Raw genomic sequence first — 13715 nt, 5'->3', positions numbered from 1 at the left:
TTTCCTAGCCATGCATGAATGAAAGCATATCACTCGCCTTTAGGTGTTTTTCTAATACATTGATATTTGCATCTTCCTTCCTAGCCTGCATGTTTGACTATCTTACAGGCTGCATGTAATAAGTATCACATCAGGGCCCTTCTTCTACTCAATTCACAACTGTTCTATCACGACATAGATAAGAAAGCTGCATCTGCTTTTGTTGTGTAGTGGTAATCAGGTTTACCTGACGTGTGAAAGCCCCATGCTTTGAAAGTACACAGTAACAAAGAAACCGATGACTTTTATAAAAAGGTGTCATGTGCGTCTCTTACTTTGCACAAAAAGTGCCAGAGATGACTTCATTTGCAGTCACTTGAAAAGTAGGGATTCTCCAATAAATGGTAAATGGTTGAAACAAATCTGAAGAAATGCATGACATACCTGTGTGTGTGTGTGTACGCATGTATGTATATATAGGGAGAGAGAGAGCGTCAATATAAACAGACTTTATTTCAATCAAGCTGTCTTTTCTATCCTTCAGGAGCAGAATGTTCTGATCATCAGCGCTCCAGAATGTAGTGTTTTCTTGGCAAGCATCACATATTGTGATGTGTTAGCTAAAAGTTCCATATCCTAGAGACTGATATATTCCTCTGTACTTGTACCTTGGGGATTCATCAAAACCTGGCATCATAAGCAGCTTTCTACTGCCACAGACTGGACAGCGAAACAATTTAAAATATCCCAGAAAAAGAAAATAAGCATGCTTAATCAGAGCTTTCTGGACAGGAAGGACCTTTGAGCAAGTGAGGAATAAGCACTGCTTTTGTTAATTTGCATAGGCAGAATAGAGACTTCTGGGAAAAGGCCGAAATTACAGTCACAGAAAATGGCTGCATCTATAGAGAACGCTAAGAAGTGTTGGCAGCTTTTCCTCTGACCCTGACCACTTTTACAAGCAATCCTATGATAGTCAGCAGGACCCACCCTAAAAAGGAAGGGGCATCCACTTGGACCCTTTCCACCTTTTCTAAATCTCGCCTGATTGAGCACTGATTGAGCAGATAAGCACATGTCATTCTCATTTCAGAAAGGTATTGGTTAGCTTGCTGCTAGCAGCTCAGTTATGTTATGATGTTAGAGGCTATGCAAGGAATGCTTTAGTCCAGCGATATGCAGTTTTTATTGCGCCTTGCATTCAGCAGGAAGATCTTTAGCTTGAATCTGTGGCCTAGGTATTCACCTTGGTATTTCTTTTGGCACAAAGTGAAGGAGTATTTAAGAGAAAATGCACAATGTGTTTCTTATGTTGTTATGAACAACTTGTTACTCTTTCTCATTAAGCTTCAGCCACTGAAGAAATATATAAATAAGGGCTGACTTCCTGTAAGACGTGTCCAAAGCTGGGACGGAATAAAAGGAGACACTTGTAAATGATAGTGCTATCGTTTGAGAAAGGGTAAGTTGAGACTGACTTTCATGCGTATTCACAGACCAAGCATCATAAAGATACCAGCATGATCTTCATTGCGGGCTTAGAGCCGGTATTAGCTTTTGAGAGGTAAGAGGATTTTGAGGGCTCGTTGGTCTAGGGGTATGATTCTCGCTTTGGGTGCGAGAGGTCCCGGGTTCAAATCCCGGACGAGCCCTTTTCTTGGTACTCTTTTCAAGTTGTTTTGAAGTTTGCGTTTCAAAACCAACATCAATTTTTTCTTTGCAGTAGTGGATAATTCTTTGCTAGAGTCTCATGCTTCAGCCCTGCCCAGTCTGAGCTAATACCAAACATCTGGTCTTGCATGGCATGTACGAGCGTTCAGCTAGGGATGTCGGGCAGGTTGCATGAAAGAAATCTAAAGCCAGAGGCCCATGGAATAGCCAGTTCGGAGCAGTTTCATTACAGAAAAATCAACTGTCGGTATCTGTTTCTGTAGTGTAGTGGTTATCACGTTCGCCTCACACGCGAAAGGTCCCCGGTTCGAAACCGGGCAGAAACAGTTGTTATATTGTGTTGGCTACAATGTTGATAGGTGCCGTTTTGCCATGGAATTGTCCAAGCCCTGAAGATTATTTCATGCAATCTCGTTCCAAGAAAGGGAATTCTCTCAAAACACTAAAGTAATCGGCGTGTGGATGTATCTGTTGGTTCTCAGACCTTGCTTTCAAAAGAGCCCTGCAATCGGTTCACTGCTCACCTAGAACAAGCATTAACATGGAGAATTGTTGGCACCAACAGGAATCTTATTTTAGTGGAGTGTTTCTGGCTTTGAGTGCAGAGGCCCTCGGCTCAATTCCAAGATGATCCTTCTCAAGGTGATGATACAAATGCATTGTCACCTTTACGTTTAATGTCAGAATCATTTATTTCCAGTTGGTGGTGTAAGAATGTTTGCAACAGTATGGCGATTTTTCCTAGCCATGCATGAATGAAAGCATATCACTCGCCTTTAGGTGTTTTTCTAATACATTGATATTTGCATCTTCCTTCCTAGCCTGCATGTTTGACTATCTTACAGGCTGCATGTAATAAGTATCACATCAGGGCCCTTCTTCTACTCAATTCACAACTGTTCTATCACGACATAGATAAGAAAGCTGCATCTGCTTTTGTTGTGTAGTGGTAATCAGGTTTACCTGACGTGTGAAAGCCCCATGCTTTGAAAGTACACAGTAACAAAGAAACCGATGACTTTTATAAAAAGGTGTCATGTGCGTCTCTTACTTTGCACAAAAAGTGCCAGAGATGACTTCATTTGCAGTCACTTGAAAAGTAGGGATTCTCCAATAAATGGTAAATGGTTGAAACAAATCTGAAGAAATGCATGACATACCTGTGTGTGTGTGTGTACGCATGTATGTATATATAGGGAGAGAGAGAGCGTCAATATAAACAGACTTTATTTCAATCAAGCTGTCTTTTCTATCCTTCAGGAGCAGAATGTTCTGATCATCAGCGCTCCAGAATGTAGTGTTTTCTTGGCAAGCATCACATATTGTGATGTGTTAGCTAAAAGTTCCATATCCTAGAGACTGATATATTCCTCTGTACTTGTACCTTGGGGATTCATCAAAACCTGGCATCATAAGCAGCTTTCTACTGCCACAGACTGGACAGCGAAACAATTTAAAATATCCCAGAAAAAGAAAATAAGCATGCTTAATCAGAGCTTTCTGGACAGGAAGGACCTTTGAGCAAGTGAGGAATAAGCACTGCTTTTGTTAATTTGCATAGGCAGAATAGAGACTTCTGGGAAAAGGCCGAAATTACAGTCACAGAAAATGGCTGCATCTATAGAGAACGCTAAGAAGTGTTGGCAGCTTTTCCTCTGACCCTGACCACTTTTACAAGCAATCCTATGATAGTCAGCAGGACCCACCCTAAAAAGGAAGGGGCATCCACTTGGACCCTTTCCACCTTTTCTAAATCTCGCCTGATTGAGCACTGATTGAGCAGATGAGCACATGTCATTCTCATTTCAGAAAGGTATTGGTTAGCTTGCTGCTAGCAGCTCAGTTATGTTATGATGTTAGAGGCTATGCAAGGAATGCTTTAGTCCAGCGATATGCAGTTTTTATTGCGCCTTGCATTCAGCAGGAAGATCTTTAGCTTGAATCTGTGGCCTAGGTATTCACCTTGGTATTTCTTTTGGCACAAAGTGAAGGAGTAGTTAAGAGAAAATGCACAATGTGTTTCTTATGTTGTTATGAACAACTTGTTACTCTTTCTCATTAAGCTTCAGCCACTGAAGAAATATATAAATAAGGGCTGACTTCCTGTAAGACGTGTCCAAAGCTGGGACGGAATAAAAGGAGACACTTGTAAATGATAGTGCTATCGTTTGAGAAAGGGTAAGTTGAGACTGACTTTCATGCGTATTCACAGACCAAGCATCATAAAGATACCAGCATGATCTTCATTGCGGGCTTAGAGCCGGTATTAGCTTTTGAGAGGTAAGAGGATTTTGAGGGCTCGTTGGTCTAGGGGTATGATTCTCGCTTTGGGTGCGAGAGGTCCCGGGTTCAAATCCCGGACGAGCCCTTTTCTTGGTACTCTTTTCAAGTTGTTTTGAAGTTTGCGTTTCAAAACCAACATCAATTTTTTCTTTGCAGTAGTGGATAATTCTTTGCTAGAGTCTCATGCTTCAGCCCTGCCCAGTCTGAGCTAATACCAAACATCTGGTCTTGCATGGCATGTACGAGCGTTCAGCTAGGGATGTCGGGCAGGTTGCATGAAAGAAATCTAAAGCCAGAGGCCCATGGAATAGCCAGTTCGGAGCAGTTTCATTACAGAAAAATCAACTGTAGGTATCTGTTTCTGTAGTGTAGTGGTTATCACGTTCGCCTCACACGCGAAAGGTCCCCGGTTCGAAACCGGGCAGAAACAGTTGTTATATTGTGTTGGCTACAATGTTGATAGGTGCCGTTTTGCCATGGAATTGTCCAAGCCCTGAAGATTATTTCATGCAATCACGTTCCAAGAAAGGGAATTCTCTCAAAACACTAAAGTAATCGGCGTGTGGATGTATCTGTTGGTTCTCAGACCTTGCTTTCAAAAGAGCCCTGCAATCGGTTCACTGCTCACCTAGAACAAGCATTAACATGGAGAATTGTTGGCACCAACAGGAATCTTATTTTAGTGGAGTGTTTCTGGCTTTGAGTGCAGAGGCCCTCGGCTCAATTCCAAGATGATCCTTCTCAAGGTGATGATACAAATGCATTGTCACCTTTACGTTTAATGTCAGAATCATTTATTTCCAGTTGGTGGTGTAAGAATGTTTGCAACAGTATGGCGATTTTTCCTAGCCATGCATGAATGAAAGCATATCACTCGCCTTTAGGTGTTTTTCTAATACATTGATATTTGCATCTTCCTTCCTAGCCTGCATGTTTGACTATCTTACAGGCTGCATGTAATAAGTATCACATCAGGGCCCTTCTTCTACTCAATTCACAACTGTTCTATCACGACATAGATAAGAAAGCTGCATCTGCTTTTGTTGTGTAGTGGTAATCAGGTTTACCTGACATGTGAAAGCCCCATGCTTTGAAAGTACACAGTAACAAAGAAACCGATGACTTTTATAAAAAGGTGTCATGTGCGTCTCTTACTTTGCACAAAAAGTGCCAGAGATGACTTCATTTGCAGTCACTTGAAAAGTAGGGATTCTCCAATAAATGGTAAATGGTTGAAACAAATCTGAAGAAATGCATGACATACCTGTGTGTGTGTGTGTACGCATGTATGTATATATAGGGAGAGAGAGAGCGTCAATATAAACAGACTTTATTTCAATCAAGCTGTCTTTTCTATCCTTCAGGAGCAGAATGTTCTGATCATCAGCGCTCCAGAATGTAGTGTTTTCTTGGCAAGCATCACATATTGTGATGTGTTAGCTAAAAGTTCCATATCCTAGAGACTGATATATTCCTCTGTACTTGTACCTTGGGGATTCATCAAAACCTGGCATCATAAGCAGCTTTCTACTGCCACAGACTGGACAGCGAAACAATTTAAAATATCCCAGAAAAAGAAAATAAGCATGCTTAATCAGAGCTTTCTGGACAGGAAGGACCTTTGAGCAAGTGAGGAATAAGCACTGCTTTTGTTAATTTGCATAGGCAGAATAGAGACTTCTGGGAAAAGGCCGAAATTACAGTCACAGAAAATGGCTGCATCTATAGAGAACGCTAAGAAGTGTTGGCAGCTTTTCCTCTGACCCTGACCACTTTTACAAGCAATCCTATGATAGTCAGCAGGACCCACCCTAAAAAGGAAGGGGCATCCACTTGGACCCTTTCCACCTTTTCTAAATCTCGCCTGATTGAGCACTGATTGAGCAGATAAGCACATGTCATTCTCATTTCAGAAAGGTATTGGTTAGCTTGCTGCTAGCAGCTCAGTTATGTTATGATGTTAGAGGCTATGCAAGGAATGCTTTAGTCCAGCGATATGCAGTTTTTATTGCGCCTTGCCTTCACCAGGAAGATCTTTAGCTTGAATCTGTGGCCTAGGTATTCACCTTGGTATTTCTTTTGGCACAAAGTGAAGGAGTATTTGAGAGAAAATGCACAATGTGTTTCTTATGTTGTTATGAACAACTTGTTACTCTTTCTCATTAAGCTTCAGCCACTGCAGAAATATATAAATAAGGGCTGACTTCCTGTAAGACGTGTCCAAAGCTGGGACGGAATAAAAGGAGACACTTGTAAATGATAGTGCTATCGTTTGAGAAAGGGTAAGTTGAGACTGACTTTCATGCGTATTCACAGACCAAGCATCATAAAGATACCAGCATGATCTTCATTGCGGGCTTAGAGCCGGTATTAGCTTTTGAGAGGTAAGAGGATTTTGAGGGCTAGTTGGTCTAGGGGTATGATTCTCGCTTTGGGTGCGAGAGGTCCCGGGTTCAAATCCCGGACGAGCCCTTTTCTTGGTACTCTTTTCAAGTTGTTTTGAAGTTTGCGTTTCAAAACCAACATCAATTTTTTCTTTGCAGTAGTGGATAATTCTTTGCTAGAGTCTCATGCTTCAGCCCTGCCCAGTCTGAGCTAATACCAAACATCTGGTCTTGCATGGCATGTACGAGCGTTCAGCTAGGGATGTCGGGCAGGTTGCATGAAAGAAATCTAAAGCCAGAGGCCCATGGAATAGCCAGTTCGGAGCAGTTTCATTACAGAAAAATCAACTGTAGGTATCTGTTTCTGTAGTGTAGTGGTTATCAAGTTCGCCTCACACGCGAAAGGTCCCCGGTTCGAAACCGGGCAGAAACAGTTGTTATATTGTGTTGGCTACAATGTTGATAGGTGCCGTTTTGCCATGGAATTGTCCAAGCCCTGAAGATTATTTCATGCAATCTCGTTCCAAGAAAGGGAATTCTCTCAAAACACTAAAGTAATCGGCGTGTGGATGTATCTGTTGGTTCTCAGACCTTGCTTTCAAAAGAGCCCTGCAATCGGTTCACTGCTCACCTAGAACAAGCATTAACATGGAGAATTGTTGGCACCAACAGGAATCTTATTTTAGTGGAGTGTTTCTGGCTTTGAGTGCAGAGGCCCTCGGCTCAATTCCAAGATGATCCTTCTCAAGGTGATGATACAAATGCATTGTCACCTTTACGTTTAATGTCAGAATCATTTATTTCCAGTTGGTGGTGTAAGAATGTTTGCAACAGTATGGCGATTTTTCCTAGCCATGCATGAATGAAAGCATATCACTCGCCTTTAGGTGTTTTTCTAATACATTGATATTTGCATCTTCCTTCCTAGCCTGCATGTTTGACTATCTTACAGGCTGCATGTAATAAGTATCACATCAGGGCCCTTCTTCTACTCAATTCACAACTGTTCTATCACGACATAGATAAGAAAGCTGCATCTGCTTTTGTTGTGTAGTGGTAATCAGGTTTACCTGACGTGTGAAAGCCCCATGCTTTGAAAGTACACAGTAACAAAGAAACCGATGACTTTTATAATAAGGTGTCATGTGTGTCTCTTACTTTGCACAAAAAGTGCCAGAGATGACTTCATTTGCAGTCACTTGAAAAGTAGGGATTCTCCAATAAATGGTAAATGGTTGAAACAAATCTGAAGAAATGCATGACATACCTGTGTGTGTGTGTGTATGCATGTATGTATATATAGGGAGAGAGAGAGCGTCAATATAAACAGACTTTATTTCAATCAAGCTGTCTTTTCTATCCTTCAGGAGCAGAATGTTCTGATCATCAGCGCTCCAGAATGTAGTGTTTTCTTGGCAAGCATCACATATTGTGATGTGTTAGCTAAAAGTTCCATATCCTAGAGACTGATATATTCCTCTGTACTTGTACCTTGGGGATTCATCAAAACCGGGCATCATAAGCAGCTTTCTACTGCCACAGACTGGACAGCGAAACAATTTAAAATATCCCAGAAAAAGAAAATAAGCATGCTTAATCAGAGCTTTCTGGACAGGAAGGACATTTGAGCAAGTGAGGAATAAGCACTGCTTTTGTTAATTTGCATAGGCAGAATAGAGACTTCTGGGAAAAGGCCGAAATTACAGTCACAGAAAATGGCTGCATCTATAGAGAACGCTAAGAAGTGTTGGCAGCTTTTCCTCTGACCCTGGCCACTTTTACAAGCAATCCTATGATAGTCAGCAGGACCCACCCTAAAAAGGAAGGGGCATCCACTTGGACCCTTTCCACCTTTTCTAAATCTCGCCTGATTGAGCACTGATTGAGCAGATAAGCACATGTCATTCTCATTTCAGAAAGGTATTGGTTAGCTTGCTGCTAGCAGCTCAGTTATGTTATGATGTTAGAGGCTATGCAAGGAATGCTTTAGTCCAGCGATATGCAGTTTTTATTGCGCCTTGCATTCAGCAGGAAGATCTTTAGCTTGAATCTGTGGCCTAGGTATTCACCTTGGTATTTCTTTTGGCACAAAGTGAAGGAGTATTTAAGAGAAAATGCACAATGTGTTTCTTATGTTGTTATGAACAACTTGTTACTCTTTCTCATTAAGCTTCAGCCACTGAAGAAATATATAAATAAGGGCTGACTTCCTGTAAGACGTGTCCAAAGCTGGGACGGAATAAAAGGAGACACTTGTAAATGATAGTGCTATCGTTTGAGAAAGGGTAAGTTGAGACTGACTTTCATGCGTATTCACAGACCAAGCATCATAAAGATACCAGCATGATCTTCATTGCGGGCTTAGAGCCGGTATTAGCTTTTGAGAGGTAAGAGGATTTTGAGGGCTCGTTGGTCTAGGGGTATGATTCTCGCTTTGGGTGCGAGAGGTCCCGGGTTCAAATCCCGGACGAGCCCTTTTCTTGGTACTCTTTTCAAGTTGTTTTGAAGTTTGCGTTTCAAAACCAACATCAATTTTTTCTTTGCAGTAGTGGATAATTCTTTGCTAGAGTCTCATGCTTCAGCCCTGCCCAGTCTGAGCTAATACCAAACATCTGGTCTTGCATGGCATGTACGAGCGTTCAGCTAGGGATGTCGGGCAGGTTGCATGAAAGAAATCTAAAGCCAGAGGCCCATGGAATAGCCAGTTCGGAGCAGTTTCATTACAGAAAAATCAACTGTCGGTATCTGTTTCTGTAGTGTAGTGGTTATCACGTTCGCCTCACACGCGAAAGGTCCCCGGTTCGAAACCGGGCAGAAACAGTTGTTATATTGTGTTGGCTACAATGTTGATAGGTGCCGTTTTGCCATGGAATTGTCCAAGCCCTGAAGATTATTTCATGCAATCTCGTTCCAAGAAAGGGAATTCTCTCAAAACACTAAAGTAATCGGCGTGTGGATGTATCTGTTGGTTCTCAGACCTTGCTTTCAAAAGAGCCCTGCAATCGGTTCACTGCTCACCTAGAACAAGCATTAACATGGAGAATTGTTGGCACCAACAGGAATCTTATTTTAGTGGAGTGTTTCTGGCTTTGAGTGCAGAGGCCCTCGGCTCAATTCCAAGATGATCCTTCTCAAGGTGATGATACAAATGCATTGTCACCTTTACGTTTAATGTCAGAATCATTTATTTCCAGTTGGTGGTGTAAGAATGTTTGCAACAGTATGGCGATTTTTCCTAGCCATGCATGAATGAAAGCATATCACTCGCCTTTAGGTGTTTTTCTAATACATTGATATTTGCATCTTCCTTCCTAGCCTGCATGTTTGACTATCTTACAGGCTGCATGTAATAAGTATCACATCAGGGCCCTTCTTCTACTCAATTCACAACTGTTCTATCACGACATAGATAAGAAAGCTGCATCTGCTTTTGTTGTGTAGTGGTAATCAGGTTTACCTGACGTGTGAAAGCCCCATGCTTTGAAAGTACACAGTAACAAAGAAACCGATGACTTTTATAAAAAGGTGTCATGTGCGTCTCTTACTTTGCACAAAAAGTGCCAGAGATGACTTCATTTGCAGTCACTTGAAAAGTAGGGATTCTCCAATAAATGGTAAATGGTTGAAACAAATCTGAAGAAATGCATGACATACCTGTGTGTGTGTGTGTACGCATGTATGTATATATAGGGAGAGAGAGAGCGTCAATATAAACAGACTTTATTTCAATCAAGCTGTCTTTTCTATCCTTCAGGAGCAGAATGTTCTGATCATCAGCGCTCCAGAATGTAGTGTTTTCTTGGCAAGCATCACATATTGTGATGTGTTAGCTAAAAGTTCCATATCCTAGAGACTGATATATTCCTCTGTACTTGTACCTTGGGGATTCATCAAAACCTGGCATCATAAGCAGCTTTCTACTGCCACAGACTGGACAGCGAAACAATTTAAAATATCCCAGAAAAAGAAAACAAGCATGCTTAATCAGAGCTTTCTGGACAGGAAGGACCTTTGAGCAAGTGAGGAATAAGCACTGCTTTTGTTAATTTGCATAGGCAGAATAGAGACTTCTGGGAAAAGGCCGAAATTACAGTCACAGAAAATGGCTGCATCTATAGAGAACGCTAAGAAGTGTTGGCAGCTTTTCCTCTGACCCTGACCACTTTTACAAGCAATCCTATGATAGTCAGCAGGACCCACCCTAAAAAGGAAGGGGCATCCACTTGGACCCTTTCCACCTTTTCTAAATCTCGCCTGATTGAGCACTGATTGAGCAGATAAGCACATGTCATTCTCATTTCAGAAAGGTATTGGTTAGCTTGCTGCTAGCAGCTCAGTTATGTTATGATGTTAGAGGCTATGCAAGGAATGCTTTAGTCCAGCGATATGCAGTTTTTATTGCGCCTTGCCTTCACCAGGAAGATCTTTAGCTTGAATCTGTGGCCTAGGTATTCACCTTGGTATTTCTTTTGGCACAAAGTGAAGGAGTATTTGAGAGAAAATGCACAATGTGTTTCTTATGTTGTTATGAACAACTTGTTACTCTTTCTCATTAAGCTTCAGCCACTGCAGAAATATATAAATAAGGGCTGACTTCCTGTAAGACGTGTCCAAAGCTGGGACGGAATAAAAGGAGACACTTGTAAATGATAGTGCTATCGTTTGAGAAAGGGTAAGTTGAGACTGACTTTCATGCGTATTCACAGACCAAGCATCATAAAGATACCAGCATGATCTTCATTGCGGGCTTAGAGCCGGTATTAGCTTTTGAGAGGTAAGAGGATTTTGAGGGCTCGTTGGTCTAGGGGTATGATTCTCGCTTTGGGTGCGAGAGGTCCCGGGTTCAAATCCCGGACGAGCCCTTTTCTTGGTACTCTTTTCAAGTTGTTTTGAAGTTTGCGTTTCAAAACCAACATCAATTTTTTCTTTGCAGTAGTGGATAATTCTTTGCTAGAGTCTCATGCTTCAGCCGTGCCCAGTCTGAGCTAATACCAAACATCTGGTCTTGCATGGCATGTACGAGCGTTCAGCTAGGGATGTCGGGCAGGTTGCATGAAAGAAATCTAAAGCCAGAGGCCCATGGAATAGCCAGTTCGGAGCAGTTTCATTACAGAAAAATCAACTGTAGGTATCTGTTTCTGTAGTGTAGTGGTTATCAAGTTCGCCTCACACGCGAAAGGTCCCCGGTTCGAAACCGGGCAGAAACAGTTGTTATATTGTGTTGGCTACAATGTTGATAGGTGCCGTTTTGCCATGGAATTGTCCAAGCCCTGAAGATTATTTCATGCAATCTCGTTCCAAGAAAGGGAATTCTCTCAAAACACTAAAGTAATCGGCGTGTGGATGTATCTGTTGGTTCTCAGACCTTGCTTTCAAAAGAGCCCTGCAATCGGTTCACTGCTCACCTAGAACAAGCATTAACATGGAGAATTGTTGGCACCAACAGGAATCTTATTTTAGTGGAGTGTTTCTGGCTTTGAGTGCAGAGGCCCTCGGCTCAATTCCAAGATGATCCTTCTCAAGGTGATGATACAAATGCATTGTCACCTTTACGTTTAATGTCAGAATCATTTATTTCCAGTTGGTGGTGTAAGAATGTTTGCAACAGTATGGCGATTTTTCCTAGCCATGCATGAATGAAAGCATATCACTCGCCTTTAGGTGTTTTTCTAATACATTGATATTTGCATCTTCCTTCCTAGCCTGCATGTTTGACTATCTTACAGGCTGCATGTAATAAGTATCACATCAGGGCCCTTCTTCTACTCAATTCACAACTGTTCTATCACGACATAGATAAGAAAGCTGCATCTGCTTTTGTTGTGTAGTGGTAATCAGGTTTACCTGACGTGTGAAAGCCCCATGCTTTGAAAGTACACAGTAACAAAGAAACCGATGACTTTTATAATAAGGTGTCATGTGTGTCTCTTACTTTGCACAAAAAGTGCCAGAGATGACTTCATTTGCAGTCACTTGAAAAGTAGGGATTCTCCAATAAATGGTAAATGGTTGAAACAAATCTGAAGAAATGCATGACATACCTGTGTGTGTGTGTGTGTATGCATGTATGTATATATAGGGAGAGAGAGAGCGTCAATATAAACAGACTTTATTTCAATCAAGCTGTCTTTTCTATCCTTCAGGAGCAGAATGTTCTGATCATCAGCGCTCCAGAATGTAGTGTTTTCTTGGCAAGCATCACATATTGTGATGTGTTAGCTAAAAGTTCCATATCCTAGAGACTGATATATTCCTCTGTACTTGTACCTTGGGGATTCATCAAAACCGGGCATCATAAGCAGCTTTCTACTGCCACAGACTGGACAGCGAAACAATTTAAAATATCCCAGAAAAAGAAAATAAGCATGCTTAATCAGAGCTTTCTGGACAGGAAGGACATTTGAGCAAGTGAGGAATAAGCACTGCTTTTGTTAATTTGCATAGGCAGAATAGAGACTTCTGGGAAAAGGCCGAAATTACAGTCACAGAAAATGGCTGCATCTATAGAGAACGCTAAGAAGTGTTGGCAGCTTTTCCTCTGACCCTGGCCACTTTTACAAGCAATCCTATGATAGTCAGCAGGACCCACCCTAAAAAGGAAGGGGCATCCACTTGGACCCTTTCCACCTTTTCTAAATCTCGCCTGATCGAGCATGATTGAGCACTGATTGAGCAGATAAGCACATGTCATTCTCATTTCAGAAAGGTATTGGTTAGCTTGCTGCTAGCAGCTCAGTTATGTTATGATGTTAGAGGCTATGCAAGGAATGCTTTAGTCCAGCGATATGCAGTTTTTATTGCGCCTTGCATTCAGCAGGAAGATCTTTAGCTTGAATCTGTGGCCTAGGTATTCACCTTGGTATTTCTTTTGGCACAAAGTGAAGGAGTATTTAAGAGAAAATGCACAATGTGGTTGTTATGAACAACTTGTTACTCTTTCTCATTAAGCTTCAGCCACTGAAGAAATATATAAATAAGGGCTGACTTCCTGTAAGACGTGTCCAAAGCTGGGACGGAATAAAAGGAGACACTTGTAAATGATAGTGCTATCGTTTGAGAAAGGGTAAGTTGAGACTGACTTTCATGCGTATTCACAGACCAAGCATCATAAAGATACCAGCATGATCTTCATTGCGGGCTTAGAGCCGGTATTAGCTTTTGAGAGGTAAGAGGATTTTGAGGGCTCGTTGGTCTAGGGGTATGATTCTCGCTTTGGGTGCGAGAGGTCCCGGGTTCAAATCCCGGACGAGCCCTTTTCTTGGTACTCTTTTCAAGTTGTTTTGAAGTTTGCGTTTCAAAACCAACATCAATTTTTTCTTTGCAGTAGTGGATAATTCTTTGCTAGAGTCTCATGCTTCAGCCCTGCCCAGTCTGAGCTAATACCAAACATCTGGTCTT

At 41.7% G+C, this 13715-nt stretch overlaps 8 non-coding genes across 8 annotated transcripts; all 8 read left to right on the top strand.

The window, feature by feature from the left end:
- The first annotated feature begins 1559 nt into the window (after nucleotides 1-1559).
- Nucleotides 1560-1631, top strand: TRNAP-UGG (transfer RNA proline (anticodon UGG)). Its single transcript has one exon. It is a non-coding gene; the product is annotated as a tRNA-Pro (tRNA).
- A 272-nt stretch (nucleotides 1632-1903) lies between these two features.
- Nucleotides 1904-1976, top strand: TRNAV-CAC (transfer RNA valine (anticodon CAC)). Its single transcript has one exon. It is a non-coding gene; the product is annotated as a tRNA-Val (tRNA).
- A 1970-nt stretch (nucleotides 1977-3946) lies between these two features.
- On the top strand, nucleotides 3947-4018 carry TRNAP-UGG (transfer RNA proline (anticodon UGG)). The gene has a single exon. It is a non-coding gene; the product is annotated as a tRNA-Pro (tRNA).
- A 272-nt stretch (nucleotides 4019-4290) lies between these two features.
- On the top strand, nucleotides 4291-4363 carry TRNAV-CAC (transfer RNA valine (anticodon CAC)). Its single transcript has one exon. It is a non-coding gene; the product is annotated as a tRNA-Val (tRNA).
- Nucleotides 4364-8720: 4357 nt separating this feature from the next.
- Nucleotides 8721-8792, top strand: TRNAP-UGG (transfer RNA proline (anticodon UGG)). The gene has a single exon. It is a non-coding gene; the product is annotated as a tRNA-Pro (tRNA).
- A 272-nt stretch (nucleotides 8793-9064) lies between these two features.
- TRNAV-CAC (transfer RNA valine (anticodon CAC)) lies at nucleotides 9065-9137 on the top strand. Its single transcript has one exon. It is a non-coding gene; the product is annotated as a tRNA-Val (tRNA).
- Nucleotides 9138-11107: 1970 nt separating this feature from the next.
- Nucleotides 11108-11179, top strand: TRNAP-UGG (transfer RNA proline (anticodon UGG)). Its single transcript has one exon. It is a non-coding gene; the product is annotated as a tRNA-Pro (tRNA).
- A 2319-nt stretch (nucleotides 11180-13498) lies between these two features.
- TRNAP-UGG (transfer RNA proline (anticodon UGG)) lies at nucleotides 13499-13570 on the top strand. The gene has a single exon. It is a non-coding gene; the product is annotated as a tRNA-Pro (tRNA).
- Nucleotides 13571-13715: the final 145 nt, after the last annotated feature.

The sequence above is a fragment of the Triturus cristatus genome, chromosome 8 (assembly GCF_964204655.1).
Source record: "Triturus cristatus chromosome 8, aTriCri1.1, whole genome shotgun sequence".
Classification (NCBI taxonomy): domain Eukaryota; kingdom Metazoa; phylum Chordata; class Amphibia; order Caudata; family Salamandridae; genus Triturus; species Triturus cristatus.
This window is presented reverse-complemented; position numbering and strand designations above follow the sequence as displayed.